Source organism: Rattus norvegicus, chromosome 18 (assembly GCF_021556685.1).
Source record: "Rattus norvegicus strain SHRSP/BbbUtx chromosome 18, alternate assembly SHRSP_T2T, whole genome shotgun sequence".
NCBI classification, from domain to species: domain Eukaryota; kingdom Metazoa; phylum Chordata; class Mammalia; order Rodentia; family Muridae; genus Rattus; species Rattus norvegicus.
This window is the reverse complement of record NC_141551.1, coordinates 2,412,105-2,427,469: the sequence shown is the minus strand read 5'-3', so window position 1 is coordinate 2,427,469 and position 15,365 is coordinate 2,412,105. Positions and strand designations below refer to the sequence as shown.

At 46.9% G+C, this 15,365-nt stretch overlaps 1 protein-coding gene and 1 long non-coding RNA gene across 7 annotated transcripts in view; one reads left to right on the top strand and one right to left on the bottom strand.

Moving 5' to 3' along the window:
* Gata6 (GATA binding protein 6) overlaps window positions 1-590 on the bottom strand; it is a 32,095-nt gene extending 31,505 nt beyond the window's left edge. The window contains exon 1 of the mRNA XM_087592639.1: window positions 495-590. The gene's annotated coding sequence lies outside the window, so the exon portion shown is untranslated. The remainder of the gene's footprint in view (window positions 1-494) is intronic.
* Window positions 84-13,046, top strand: LOC100909782 (uncharacterized). Of its 6 annotated transcripts, none has more exons than XR_015642747.1 (5): window positions 103-767; window positions 1,806-2,038; window positions 2,465-2,663; window positions 9,806-10,156; window positions 12,337-13,046. It is a non-coding gene; the product is annotated as an uncharacterized LOC100909782 (long non-coding RNA). The 6 variants fall into 6 exon arrangements; XR_015642746.1 differs by having other exon boundaries at window positions 368-767; window positions 1,653-2,038; XR_015642748.1 differs by lacking the exon at window positions 103-767 and adding an exon at window positions 1,026-1,222.
* Window positions 13,047-15,365: the final 2,319 nt, after the last annotated feature.

The following is a 15,365-nucleotide window of genomic DNA, read 5'->3' as shown; positions in this document are numbered from 1 at the left end:
GCAGAGCACAGAGAAAAGGAGGGGGAAACGCAAGAGGGGAGGGGAGTGAGACCGCCCCAGAGCCGAGGCCACCCCAAAGGGGAGAGCAGGAAGAATGACAGGGAGACTTGGAGGGGGTGGGGAGCCAGGCAGGCCTCCACTGGGCTGCTTTTCCAAATCGCTTAGGCTCATCGGAGATAACCACACTAAAATTAACACACAGACCCGGGCAAGGTAGCAAGAAAGAAGTTTCTCTGCCCACTGGACTACAGGCTCCCGCCCCTTGGCGCTGTGATAACTCAGAGATAAGCTGCGGGCAGATAAGCACGGAAGGGGGGGACGGAGGGGGGAGGCTGGTCCGGAGTATCCCAGGAACCTCGGAGTCCCTGCAATCCTCTAGAGCGAAGGAGGGGACACCCTCGGAACCGATCACAGCCCAGGAAAGGCCACAGAGCTGGAGGCCCGTAGAGTTGGAAGGGAGAGGAAGGAGTAAACAAAGAAGGAAGCAGCCGAACCTCGGGCGAACGACGTGTGTGAAGAACGGCCGCGGCCGAGGGTGCTCCGGGACGCGGAGAGAGTCGGAGGGCGCCGGCGGGAGACCGAGAGTCCAGGGTCTGCTAGTCGCTGCTGGTGAATAAAAGGGAGAGAGGAGGCGCCTCTTACTGCTCTGCCGGAAAACTGCAGCCTGCGCTCCTGATTGGACTCACCGAGCCCTAAACAAACAGCGCTCGCCGAAGGGTGCCAGGCTGTGGGTCGGAACTGCTCTCTACAAGCTGCTGGGTGCGGAGGTGAAGAGAAGGAGGAGGGATCCAGGGGAGGAGAAAAAAGCGGGTGGGGAGGGGACGGGCAGGGGGAGGGGAGTGCTGCCCTAGCGGACAATAAGAGCTAGGCAGCCTGCGGGCGTGGGCTGAGCTCCTAGCCCTGTCCTCAGAGTCAGGGCGAGTCCGCCCCGGGGGCGCCCAGCTAGGGAAGGGGCAGCAGCACGCCAGACCTGGCCAGCGACCCATATTCATCCAGCGCTGGAACACATCCTCGGGTCCCCAGTTACACACACGCACACAAGCGCGCGCGCGCGCACACAAACACACACACACACACACACACACACACACACACACACACACACACACACACGAGTCACACCCGGGGCAGAAGGGGGAGGAAAACTTGGCTTGGGAGAAGCTGGATCTTCATAGACCCGCACTGACCGCCGCCGCAAAGGGAAGGGCACGCCACCTCCTAGGTCAGGGCGCCCCCAAAGTCAGCGGTGGGGGGGGGCTGAGAGTAAATGCCCAACTGGCCCTCCTAGCTCCTCCTTCCAAATTAAACGCCCCCCCCACCCCCTGGCGCTCAGTTGCTTGTAACCGACCTTAAACTTTCCCCACCCTATTTCGGGACGCTCAGGTCCTGAGGGTCGTTTGGGATCTAGGCTACGATCTGGGAAAGGTGTCCCTTTGTACTCCCTACCTCGCCCCGCTCTTAAAATTACAGAATAAATTCCTGGGAGGTTTTGTAGAGTTCGAGACGACATACCCCAGCTAACCTTTTGGTTGTGGTGTACGGAAAGGTTGAATCTATGAGGTGCTGGGGACCATCATGAATGAAAAACACTGCGGTGTCCAAGGACGCTAGTTTGGTTGTCGTGTTCACTCTGAGCTTTCTCTGGACTTCAGGTCAATCCAAGATAAAGCGCTGAGTAGGAGCGGGGTACCTTCTCTGGACCCAGAAAGAAATAACCATTTCTCCACCCCCAATCTCACACACACCCCTTAGTCGCTCCCTCCAAATGGTTATCACAACTGTGTACAAACTGATACCGTTCTTAGCGGGCCAAGGACTGGAAATGAACACTGGCGGGGTTATCAGTGCGGATCTGTCAGCAGCGAGTGGCGCACTGCTTGTCCCAGGCAGCCGCAGTGGTGTACTTCTTATTCCTTCGGGCCCACAAGGAGGATTTCTCCCGACAAGCTGGACACTGGAAGGCTGCGGGAAGGGAATTGAACAGGAGAAACACTCTTATGGGAGTGGATTTTTACACGCACACCCCACGTAAATTAAAGTAAGTGTTTTCTATAGATCTTTCTGAAAACATTTGAACTCTCTTTTGTTGTTGTTTTAGTTTTGTTTGATATTTTTATTTTTATTGTTTTTCCAATTGGAGAAAGGAGAGGGGTTCAAGCAGATTGAAACATGAATACATAGGTACGCCATAAAACATGATTTCGAGAGACCTCGTTGAGAAGGGGGATCTTTCCTTGAACTGTACCTGTACGCTGAGGGAGAAGGGAAAGGAAAGGACTTACTGAGGAGGGGGAGGGGGCCTCCGAATCCAGGAAGTTAGCAAGAATTCTCCCGTTTTCATTCTTCATCGTAAATCGCGGCCAAACACTTCTGAATTTTAAACCTGCTACCGTGGTCTATAAACCGTTCTTGCCTAACTGCGTCACGTTTACCGTTTACCATGTTCTTTTTATGCCTCCCCTAGTCACTGTGGCTTCAGTGTGACTGCCTTTCTGAAAGGCTGAAAGTAGAAAACTCTGGAATGGAGAGGCTGGCAACTGGAGCAGGATTCGAAGGCTTTAAATTTTAACCCGCGTTCGATCGAAAGTTACTACCACAAGAGACTGGCACCGGCCGGCCCAATTCCCACCATGGCTTCCAGAGGCTTGCTTTGGGGTTGTCCGGTAAGTTCATGAAGTCCGGTAAATTTTTAAGCGAAGTTCATTTGTAAGCAATCCATTAAAGCTTCGGCATCGTTTTTCATTTGAGTCCAATTGTTAAGAAATAACGTCTCCAGTTTGCTCTTAAAAGCAATTTTTACAGTTCGTATTTGCTAATAAAATAATAAATGACTTGGCTAACTAAATTGGCGTCTTGGCTGTGAACGGCCTTCAAGGCTAAGCGAGATCGAGCTCAGGCGCGAGCCTGGTTCCTGTCCTGTAGTTTCGTTGATGGCATATATATATATATATATATTTTTTTTTAAGTTCGGGGGGAGGTTATCCTGCGTAAATTTCCTGGAACAATAGCAAGCCCCTACTAATCTGCCTTCTCGCCGCTAGGCATCAGAGACTAGAGAACACCGGTGGCCCTGGCCTCTGGAAGTGAGGTGAGGGGCTCGACCCCTATTGACAGATACGTCAACATTCGGGCTCTAGTGGCTCGTGAAGGGACCCATAATTTTATCCTCCACATTCCCAATCATTTTAGTAGTGCCGCCAACCACAAGAAAAAACGATAGATCATTGCTTTTCTTTTCAGGGCCACAACATTCACCTTTTTAAAATGTTTAAAGGCTGACTTTCCGAAAGAGGAGTACGTTAGACAAATATTTTTTTCATCTCAGTTAATGTAAAAATAAAACTATTTAACCTGTCCGGTTGACCAAGACAAAAATCTAGGCTGCCTGCAGACTCTGGTTTGCTTTTTTCCGACTCATGGACTCTGGCGGCGACACCCCAGCCCAGCAGCAAAGGCACAGTGCAAAGCCCTCCCCCACCGGCCTCAGGCTGGCCGCTCCGGGGAAATGGAAGCCAGCAGAATCCGGGGAGCCGAGGGAAGGGAGGCACACCAAACTAGGGGGAGCCCCAAGATAGCAATGGTCCCTATCATGCCCGAGATAGCTTCTAGAAGTTTCTTCCTTGGTGTATTTGTTTCGTTTTGTTTCTCTTTCTTTTCAACTCTTTTTCTCTTGTCCCCTCCTGCCTTCCCCTACCCGACTTTGCTAGTCTTGAACGGAATCGTTTCGCTCAGAAATATTTAGACCCAAGAAGCAGACCCTCTGAACAGAATCTTCTTCCTATGCCTCAAGAGGGGACGGCCTTTCCCCCTACGCTCATTTATTTGGTCCGGGCCACACCACCACTCGCCTTTCAAATCTAGCCCATCACAGCAGCCAATAGGGCAGGGGGCGGGGGCTCTGAGGCTGAAACGGAAGGGGTGTTAGGGGACTCGATGGCGCGCGGCTTCCTGGGGGCACCGCAGACCTGGGCCTGGATGCGTGTCACTATACAACTTTGGCCTTGCAAACTCGAGCTCTCATTACCTGTCATTTCACGAAGCTTCTATCTGCTCCAATGTCGGTTCAAAAGTGGGGGAGGAGTGTAGATATATACACATACAATGTCTGTGTTAAACATAGTTTGAACTTTAGATTTTAAAATATTACGCTAAGGCTATAACTCACCGGTGAACTGCTTAATGTTCAAGGATGTAGGTTCGATTCTCACGCACCACCAAAAAAAAAAAAAAGATAACACATTTATAAAGCCTCGTCGATTGTACCACATTTCTTACTGTCTTAGGGACTCTTTTCACCCAACGATACGGGTCACCTTGACTCCCTGATTTTCCCCAATGTCCGGTAGAAGGGTGTGGACAGTGTGTCCTACCCGACTCGGAACGCCAGCCATCTACCAGGCTACTCGCTTGACTTGTGTTTGCCTTTTCCCTCCACCTTCTCTCTCCCTTCGTGGTGCGTCGTCCTTTTTCCTTTCTTTTTACCCCACTTCTTCCCTTCCCTTCCTCCGTTTTATTCTTCTTTTCCTATAAACAAACAAAGCCGCTCCAGACAGGATCAGGTGATGGCGGAAGAGCGAAGGTCGCCCCAATTCTCAGTGTTGGTTCTCTTTTTGCCCGGCCTCGGGCTTCAGGGCTAATGCACTGGTCCCGGGCGGCGGGAATAGAGCCCCACGCGGGACCCGACCCTGGCCCCGTGCGCTTGCAGCCTCTGGTGACCCCGGCCGGCAGCCACCAGCTCAGCGCAGAGGTGGGCTAAGGTCACTGAGGTGGCATCCCTGTCCGCGCGCTGTTTACGTGACTTAATGTACTTCTTACGCGGCGGTAAGTCGCAGCGGCGATAAGGGGGTGGCCCAGGAAGGGTCGCCTTAAAAGCCCCACGCTGGGCGCCTGCGGCCCACCCTCAGCCATTAACCTTTTTACTTTCTTCTGTCCTCTCTCTTAAAGCTTGTTATCTGGGCCACCCAATGACCGACGAAAGATCTTCCCTCACCACGTCTCCCATCACCGCTTTAAACCAAATAAATTTAGCTATTAAGGGCCAAGATGTCTGACAAAAGATCGAAAGGTGTCTCTCTGGGATCCCTTAAAGAAGCCGAGAAGCTGGCTTAGCTCTCGAATCCCGATAAAGAAATTCCATGCCGGCGCCGGCCTCCCTCCGCAGCCTGCTTGCTTCAGACACCCTGAGATCACTACCTCAAAGGTCCATTGCGACCTGTGACTGCAACTGAGGCACTGTCTCTGAGTCTCCTGGCCTGGGGATGTTCGGGCATTGGAACTAACCCTAACCCTGATGCAAAAGCTGTGGTACCTAAACATTCTGCCTGGCTTGCAGAAGAACCAAGGTCAATAAAACAAACCCAAAGTGCCATTTAAATTTGCACCCCCCCCCCCATCCTTTTTTCCTTTAAGACAAAGCCTTCTATTATATATGACAGGCTGGCCTGGAGCTCATGATCCCCCAAGCCTCAGGCCTGTAGAGCATTGAAAATTACAAGTGCTTGTAGCCTTGTCCTACCTTCCTCCCCACCCCCACAATAACTAATAAAGGCAAAACCAAGTCATACCAGTCTACCTTTTCCATGGTTCATTTTAGGATCAGAAGCACCCCGTATCTCCTGGGAGTCATGAGCAGAACTGAACCCCTGGCAGATATGATAGACATGTGTCCCTGGACTGAACCCAAGAAGGGTGTAGACTCTCAAAGGCTAGTTTGGTCAAACACAGTGTTTATAATCATTATTAATTACAGCTGGCATGGCTATGTGAAGCCCATGGCTGTGTGTCAGCCAAAGCCATCATTTCCCTCTCAAAGGATGAAATCAAGGGTCCCCCCTTCCCAGACTCAGGACTCTGAAAGTCCTGGGGGAAGGGGGTGCCAGTTGGGATGGTCAGATAACTTAGGTTTTGCTGCTTCGGAATGGAAAGGGCTGAGAGGGTAAGAATTATGTCTGAGGTCCCCAGGTAGGCGACCTCAGCTCTGCTGCTCCCTCAGTCTACTCTGGCAAATGCTGGACTCATTTCCAAAAGTCTGTCACCTTACGCTGGGGTGTGGACTTACAGACACCCATTTTCCTACTCCTTCCAAATAGTTTACTTCCCAAACACCCTCCTTGTGTAGCCTTGCCCTTTAACCCAGCCTCTGAAGAAGGAGAAAATAAAGCTTTAGAAAGAAAAGGTACTTTCTGCTCCATGGGTTGGGCTAGATCTGAGGTCTCCTTGGATGTGGGAACAGCTGAGAGCATAGATACAATGAATCCTGGGATCTGGACCCCATTGTCCTAAACTTGTGTCCTCAGAGCCCTTCCTCCTTTTGAATAGCATTTGCCACTTTTTTCCTTTTCTTGCTCTTTCTTTCTTTCTTTCTTTCTTTCTTTCTTTCTTTCTTTCTTTCTTTTCCATCCTTCCTTTTCTTTCCTTTTTTTAAAGACCAGGCAGGGGAAAAGAAAAAAAATAAAGAAAACAGAAAAATGAGTTTTTGAGAGATTTGCTAAGTTATAGATAGACACCGTCCTTGATTTCAGGAGAGGATAGTAACCAAAAAAAGTTTCTATTCAGAAATATGACCTCTCTATTCAGCTATGCTGCAAATATGCAGAGAATTAGGACCAAAGGGTTTGTCTACCACTGTGCAGCCCTCCAGCTTCCTGCCACTCATCAACAGATCATGTCTGGGAGCATGCATTGCAGGGAGAAGAAAAAGGAGGGGCAGCTCCAAGCTTGCAAGTGTTTACAGTCAGTCTAGGAGGTTGATACCTCTTGTAGAGAGAGCCACGGGCAGCTTCTTGGAAGGAGCCTAGGGAAACTTTGTCTTCCTCTGAAAGAGCACATAGATTGCAGTTGTCTTCTAGGCCATGAAGTGGCTTTGGAAAATTGAGAGTTCCTCTAGTTTAAACACTGAGGGAATTTTGTAAGAGTCACTGGGACAGCCTAGAACTTGGGGCTACTACTGTGCCACTTCCTAATACCTCCATCTATCTTCTGTGTGAGGAGAGCAAGTTGCCCAACTTCTCCATTCCTTCTTCTGTAAAACAGAGCTTCAAAATGCCAAGGCAAGGTGTCCTGACCCTGCCTGTTCTCAGACCAGACAAGACTACACCGTGGGCAAGATGGCTCGAAGGGTAAAGATATTTCCTGACAGGATGAACCAATGACCTCCACTCATGAGCTGGGACATGTGTACACATACAACCATAAGCATAATTTAAAAATTAAAGGAAGGCTAGAAGGAAGGAAGGAAAAAGAAAGAAGAGAGGGAGAAAGGAAGAGGGAGGGAAGGACTCCCTTATGGGATCATTGCAAAGACTAAGAGCTTTGGTAGTAATTCTTGTGCATGGTAAGGTCTGTGAATTATTACTGATAGTCTTACATATACTGCCCAAAATTTCAACTTTACATGTGACCTAATCGCCCCTGTACTAGGTGAATTCCCAGGGAAGTACTCCCATTTGACTTGGGGAGGGGGTGTCTTGAGCCCTCTGTGTACCAGCACCAGGACTTTATTTATTGCATTATGGTAGGGAAAGGGGTAGAGGGTGAGACAAACATAGGTCCTTTGCTGGCTTTTGGTGCCTTTGAAGAGGAAACATTCCTTGTTCTCCCCTTTGCAAATGCAAGCAGCAGACTCCAACATCTTCTGCAGAACCAAGATAGCAATCTGGAAGCTTCTCAAAAAAAAAAAAAAAATCCCAGTCCTCCACAGCAGCCCTGCCTGCCATCTCCACTGTGGAAATAGAAGGGAATTAGTACTCAGCCATTAAGAAGGGCAACCTAGGAGATTGGTGCTAATATTAGGGGCTTAAAAGAACCAATTTAAATTGGTCTACGTGTAACCAATCCTGCACTTCTCTCAAGATTTTTACCTTTCAGTTAGTATTGCAGATTTATCCCAGTTTGATTTTTTTCATTGTTTTCTCCCTCCCTCCCTCACTCCCTCCCCCAACACCTTTTATTTTTCTTTATTTCAGGCTGGAGTTAGAAGCCAGGGCCTCCTGCAAGCTAGGCAAGTGTTTTACCTGAAACACATTATAGAACAGAGAACACTCTAGATTTCTTCACTTGTTTTCTCTCTGGCCCTGCTCTTCCCCCTCCTTCCAATGTGTATTCAAAAACAAGAAGAATCCTGTTCCCTAGATAAGGAGACAGTGAAAGAGATGCACAGAGGCAGAGCCATAGTGGGCTAGTCTCCCTCTCCTTCTCGCAGGCAGCTGGCCCCATGTGGGCCCAGAGACTGCTTTCCTCTGGTCTTTGACAGCCCAGATCTTCTCTCGGTTTGATTTACTGAGTGCTGTCATTTCTCTGCTCTTTACTTTCACAATCACACATTCAAACCTGATAAAGTTCAAGACCCTGAGTGCTTGCAGCTTCCCAAGACTGACAGTCCTGCCTCCGCCCAGGCCAGCCAGCTGAGGCTGATTGAATCCTCGTGGACAGAAGCCTCCAGGGATCACAAGCAGCAGCTAGTCCAAGGGGACAGGGAATGTCCTGGCCCCCTCTGCTCTTCCAGCAAACCTCAGCTCCTTTCCTGAGACAGATTATCAGAGATTTGGGGGTAGGGAAGTGAAAGACCTGAGCTTGCACATGCAGAGCTGGTTAAGCTGCCCTGAAAACTGGATCTCCTAAATCTACTGAATAGCAATGGACTCAAGGCCGACACACTTAACCTCAAGGTGCCTTAGTTGCTCTGTCCATAAAATGATAAAAATATTGCTTCACATACACACTCATCATGGACTGATGACTAGGGTCCTACTTGCCCTATGCCATTCTATAGGCTTCTCAGAGACAGGTATGTACGTATCTGGCCTGGCTCTTCAATCCCTGTCAGGTTCAATACGAATTTAAATGTTAAACTAAACAGTTAGCTTAGACTCAGGTTTCCAAACCACTGAAATGTCTTCTGATTGGAAGATACTTTCTTTCTTTCTTTCTTTCTTTCTTTTTTTATTTGATTTTTTTCCATCTTTATTAAATTGGGTATATCTTATTTACATTTCGAGTGTTATTCCCTTTCCCAGTTTCCAGGCCAACATCCCCCTAACCCCTTCCTCTCCCCTTCTCTATGGGTGTTCCTCTCCCCATCCTCCTCCCATTACCGCCCTCCCCCCAACAATCCCATTCACTGGGGGTTCAGTCTTGGCAGGACCAAGGGCTTCCCCTTCCACTGGTGCTCTTACTAGGATATTCATTGCTACCTATGAGGTCAGAGTCCAGGGTCAGTCCATGTATAGTCTTTAGGTAGTGGCTTAGTCCCTGGAAGCTCTGGTTGCTTGACATTGTTGTTCATATGGGGTCTCAAGCCCCTTCAAGCTCTTCCAGTCCTTTCTCTGATTCCTTCAACGGGGGTCCTATTCTCAGTTCAGTGGTTTGCTGCTGGCATTCGCCTATGTATTTGCCATATTCTGGCTGTGTCTCTCAGGAGCGATCTACATCCGGTTGGAAGATGCTTTCTAAATACCTTATTTTCTGCCCATGAAGATAAGTGAGCAAAACCAAAGAACATAAACTACAAGTGGTAACCAAGGATGGAAACCTTCTGTTCTCAACCGGGACAGTGTGAGGACAGAGTAGTTACTAAGCATCATTTATTTATTGCCCAAATTCATGTCTTCATTTATCCTAAAAGGTATCAGAATTTTCTAGTACAGGGAGTACACAGTGGTGGAACACACACTTAGCATGCTCCAGGACCTTACTTTAACGCCTAGCATCACAAAACAAACAAGAAAATCTGATGTAAAGTAATTAAGGTAGTAGTGACTCAAGTAGATGGTTGGCAACCTGAGTGTTCTCACCTTGGTAATTACAGAAAAGGGAGAGACGGACATTCCTGGACTAACAGACAGTGCTGTGCCTTGGTGATTGGGGCCCCAAAGAGCTCACAGAATCTGAAATCTCTGAGGAATATCATGCCTACTAATATGAAAGCCCTAAGCAAAGAAGGTCAGAAGCCCAGGGCCAAAGCAGTTAAGATTCATCATCCCATGTGTTCCGCAACACAAGCGCTCTGAAGGAAGAGTTCACTGACACAAACATGGAGTATATGACAAGCTGTTCATCAAGAGAGTGAAGAAGACAAAGAACCCAGGGAAGAGATCGCCAGGAGTCACCAGTTGTCCTCACTGAGAGCCTATACCTCCAAGCCTAAGTCCAGGCAAAAGTAAGTCTTTAAGAGGCACAAATGATCAAACCCTAGGAGGAAAAAAATGACTAAATCATGGCAGATACCAGTAATTTCCATGATTCAAGAAAGCAGAGGCAGGAGGATCACTAGAAGTCTGTGGTCAGCCTGCTTTACATAGAGCTAGGTCAACTGGGATTATTTAGTTAGACCCTTTCTCATTTTGTTTGGTTTGGTTTGGTTTGGTTTGGTTTTCGGAGACAGGATTTCTCTATGTGTCCCGGGCTGTCCTAGAACTCACTCTGTAGACGAGTCTGATGGGAAACAGAGATCTGCATGCTTCTGCCTCCCAACTGCTGGGATTAAAGGCATGTATCATTACTACCCAACAGGACTATAAACTTAAAAAGGCATAATTTGTCTCTCTAGCTCTCATGGCCTAAAGAAAGCTAAATAATATCTTAAGGGACAATTGTGGTGACCCTATTAGAGTCAGCACAGTTGTCTGCTGCTGTGTTAAAAGGGCACTTTTACCTGGGGAGAGATGGTGGCAGTAAAGTATTATAAATTATCTAACACATTATAACATATAGATTCCAGTACTTAGGAGATTGAGCCATGTGTAGCCAGTTAGAGGTTACTTGAGGCCCTGTCTTTAAAAAATGGGAAACTAAGGCAGGTCAGTGATGATGAACACTTTTATCCCAGCACTCGGGAGGCAGAGGCAGGAGGATCTCTGAGAGTCTGAGGTAGGACTGGTCAACATGGTGAGTTCTAGGACAGCTGGGACTGTATAGTAAGATCCCAACTCAATACGACAACAATGAAGACCAGGGTGGGAGAGATGGCTTAGCAGTCAGTTAAAAGCACTGGCTGTCTTACAGAGAGGACCCAAGTTTGGTTCCTAACACCCATACAGTAACTCAAAACCATGTTCCTTCATCCTATCCCAGGAACCTGACATCCTTTTCTGGCCTTTGTGGATACTTCATGCATGTGGTGTATAGTATAGAGCTATATAATGCACATAAACTAAGAATAGATGGATATCTCTTAGAAAGAAAATCACGTTCTAGCTCTCTGGTCAACAGATACCATTTGTGTATTACAATGTTGCTTCTTTCTGATCATAGTTCTGGCCTCTATGGAAGAACGAAGGATAGCCTGATATCAAATGACTTCTCCTGGCACATCCTGAGTCAGATTACTACTCTGTTTATGGCACCACAATTAAAGGCATGTAATTATCCAACAAAAACAGTATAAACGTTACATCATTTATAAAGCAGTGCCCCGCTAGAGTCTAGCCAAAACCACAGTGTAGATCCATAAATAAAGCAAGCTGTCAGCCTTCAGCTTTCTTTCTTTTTTCTTTTCCTGTTGTTGCTTTTTCAAAACAGGGTTTCTCTGTGTAGCCCTGGCTGTCCTAGAACTCGATTCATAGACCAAACTGGTCTCAAACTCAGAGATCCAACTCTGCTTCCTGTGACACCAGCCCTGCTCAGCTTTCAAATTTCAAAGGCCTTCTTAGTGTCAAGAGTTCAGCATGTACAGAACCTCTGTGAAAATAGCAGGCTGAACAGACAGAAGCCCATGTGAGTCAGCTGCTGAGTCATGAGTTCAAATACCAGAGACACATGGAAAGTTCACTGTCTTTCTCAGGCTGTGAGCCCTTATGCAAATCCCTCCATAACACCGATTGCCATTTTCCTCATTTGTTCAGGGGAGGTAAGAGTGTCTTCTATACCCAGTACACTGTTTGGACCACTTGGCAGGAAAAAGGGAAAGAGATATCAAGGGCTCAGGACTTGAGAGAGGGAAGCTGATTAAAGGCAGGATGAGAACACAGGAGACAAAACCTTTGAGAGGAGAAAATGTAACCTACAGGGGTCACTTGATGCCATAAACGGCCTGAGTGTGTTGATGCACACCTGTGATCCGAGGACCTGGGAGGCTGAGGCAGGAGGCAGGAGGAGTGTTTGAGGTCAATCTGGACTACATAACAAACAAAGCCAAAAACCCTTAATCAATGGGTGGTTGTGGTGGTTCAGCAATTAAAGGTGGTTTATAACACCTTTAACCAAGCTGAATGTATTAGTCACTATTGTCTAAGGAAACGGAGCTGACAGAATGACGACAGATATGTAGATGAACACATACATTATCAATTATTATGTATATAACATTATATAATAATAAATCTCTATATGATTTATTAGAATGTCTTACAGGATATGGTCTGAGTAGTCCAACCATGGATATGTCATACTGGAGCAGCTGAGAACCTGGCAATAGTCCACAATGCTGGATGTCTCCACAGTCCCAACCTGACACCAGAGACATGGAGGACTCCTGAAGAACTTCTGGTCCTTAAGTGCACACTGGAAGCCCAGAGAAGCTAGCTCTAATATCAACCAAGAATGCAGCAGAACAGGAGATAGGCTTGCCCTCTCATCATCCAGGCTGCAACCAACCAAAAGACACTTTTGTGGATTTGTAGTCTTTGCTTTTTCTGGACAGGGTTTCTCTGTATATCCCCAGCTGTCCTGGAACTCTCTATACAGGCCAGTCTGGCCTTGAACTTAGAGATCTTCCTACCTCTGCCTCCCTGAGCACTGGAATTAAAGGCTTATGCCACCTCACCCTGCTAATACCGCCCACTTTTAGGATACATCTTTCTGCTTCAAATGATCAGATCAAGAAGAGTCTTTTGAAAGAGCAGGAGGTTTGTGTTATTCCAGATCTAATCTACTTGACAGGTAAGACTGGAGTTCCACCACTGGGACCCCACAGCAGAAGGATGGACTCCCACAAGCTGTCCTCTGACCTCCATACAAACCTTATGGTGCATGTTTGAGGATATACATTTGAGTGTTTGCGCATATACACAAAATGAATAGATGTATTAAAAAGGATTTTTAAAACCTTATCTGGTGTTGCTCTGAGCAGGTGTGGTGATGATGATTTTAGACCTTGGAGGATTTGGGAATAGAAGCAATGGAGTCAGCTCAAAGAGTGTTCTTTGGCCACAATATACTGAGTTTGAGGCCAACCTAATCTCTGAGGCTAATCAATCAACCAATCAACAAATCAACCAATAAAAGAAATGAGGTTATGAGACTTTGAAGTATCAGCAGGTTGTTTTACTATAAAATTTCTTATCCAAGTGCAGTGGGACATACCTTTAGTCCCAGCACTCTGGAGGCATAAGCAGGCAGACCTCTATGAGTGTGGTCTATATAGTGAATTCCAGGCCTGCCAGGGCAACATAGTGAGACTATGTATCAAAAGAAAAAAGAAAAAAGAAAAAATATTATACTAAACTGTGTCCTTTAAGACAAAAGATAACTGTTAACTAAGAAGAAATTATCAAATCTCTAAACTATTTTTTTAAAATATTTTATTTATTTATTATATATGAGTACACTGTAGCTGTCTTCAGACACACCAGAAGGGGGCATCAGATCTTATTACAGATGGTTGTGAGCCACCATGTGGTTGCTGGGATTTGAACTCAGGACCTCAGGAAGAGCAGTCGGTGCTCTTAACCACTGAGCCATCTCTCCAGACCAAATCTCTAAACTATTAACTGGAAAATTTACCATCAATATAAAACCTTTCAACAGAAACAAATGTAACAGTGAGGGCCAAGGCAGGGCTGAGTCTGCCAAAACTATTATAATGAGATGTTGGGCATTAAAATGAAGCCCAAAATAGTGGCATTAGGATGTAATACTAGAATGCAGGCCCATTAATGCTGAGGTGGTGGTCTCTTCTGCTTCAAGATTTGCTCAGAATCCAGGCCAGGAGCCTGGTACACAGTAAGGACACACTTATGAAGGAACATCGCATTAAGACATATGTTGTTCCCCAGCCCCTAAGTTTGCCATTTCCTTCCCTCACACAGAAACATTGTATTACCAAGGGATGCCACCACATGTGTGTCTCTAGGAATAGAATTCCCAGACTCATATGTTCAGGGGTACAGGCTGAGGTCTCTTGAGCTGCAATTCAGGTCAGACGGTCTCCTGTCGGCAGGTGCCCATGAAGGCATGGATGAGATGGAGACGCAAACCAGCAAAGCCAATGCCCTACACAGGTTATGATGCATCAAGAGGGCCTTCCCTAGATGTGCTTGGTCTTTCTAGCTTCCAAATAAATGTGTATAAATTCTCCAGCCTCAGGCATCTACTCTTAGCAACAGGCTAAGAGGGTTAGTAACAAGCACAAATAAATAAATGCAGGTAACAAAATATTTTCAAAAGGAAGAAAACAAAGACATCACCCACCCACACATGTGTACCAGCACATGCACACGCACACGTGCACACGCGCACACACTCACTCTTCAGATTTTTAACCTAGTGTGGACTAGAATTTAATAAATAGCTCAGGATGGCTTTGAACATATGGTCCTTCTGAGTCAGATCCTTCTGAGTATTGTGACTGTGGCTACATGAGCCTATTGCCAAACTCCAAGGCCTATGGGGGAGGAGAGGGAAGTTAAGACAAGGCGTGGTGGCACATCTGGAAAGAGGAATCCTCAATTAAAGAATTGTTCATCCAATTGGCCCGTGGACGTCGTCTAGCTTGATGATTGATGTGGGATAGCCTACCCCATTGTGGGTGGTGTCACTTCTGATCAGGTGGCCCAGAGCTGACTAAGAAGACCGTGTGTGAACAGGATCAATGGAAACAGGCCAGCAGCAGCTTTCCTCCCTGGTCTCTGCTTCAGTTCCTGCCTTGGCTTCTTTGGTGATGGACTGGGACCTGCAAACTAAAATACCCACCCACCTGCTTTTTTGTGGATTTGCTTGTTTGTTTGTTTTTTTTTGTTTGTTTGTGGTTGTCATGGTGTGTATCATAGTAACAGAAACAAAGAAAGGCTGGCTGTGCAGTCCTGGCTGGCCTGGAATTTTCTGTGTGAACCAGACTGGCTAAAAATTGGAAGTAATCCTCCTGCCTCTGACACCCAAGTGCTGAGATGACAAGGGTGTGCCATCATGTCTTGTTCTATTTTTGTTTTAATTAATTAATTAGTTAGTTAATTAATTACTGTAATATATAAGAGGGGAGGAGGGGAAAGAAAGACAAAACATAGGGCGTAGCTTCTGTCTCCACCTCCCATTTCATGGGGGTACCACTCGTCGGGCATTTTCCACTTGGGTTCCAGGTATTAACCTTAGATCGTTGGGCTTATGTAAGCAGTGTTTCTGCCTGACAAGCCTGCTCCCTGGTCCAGTTCTCT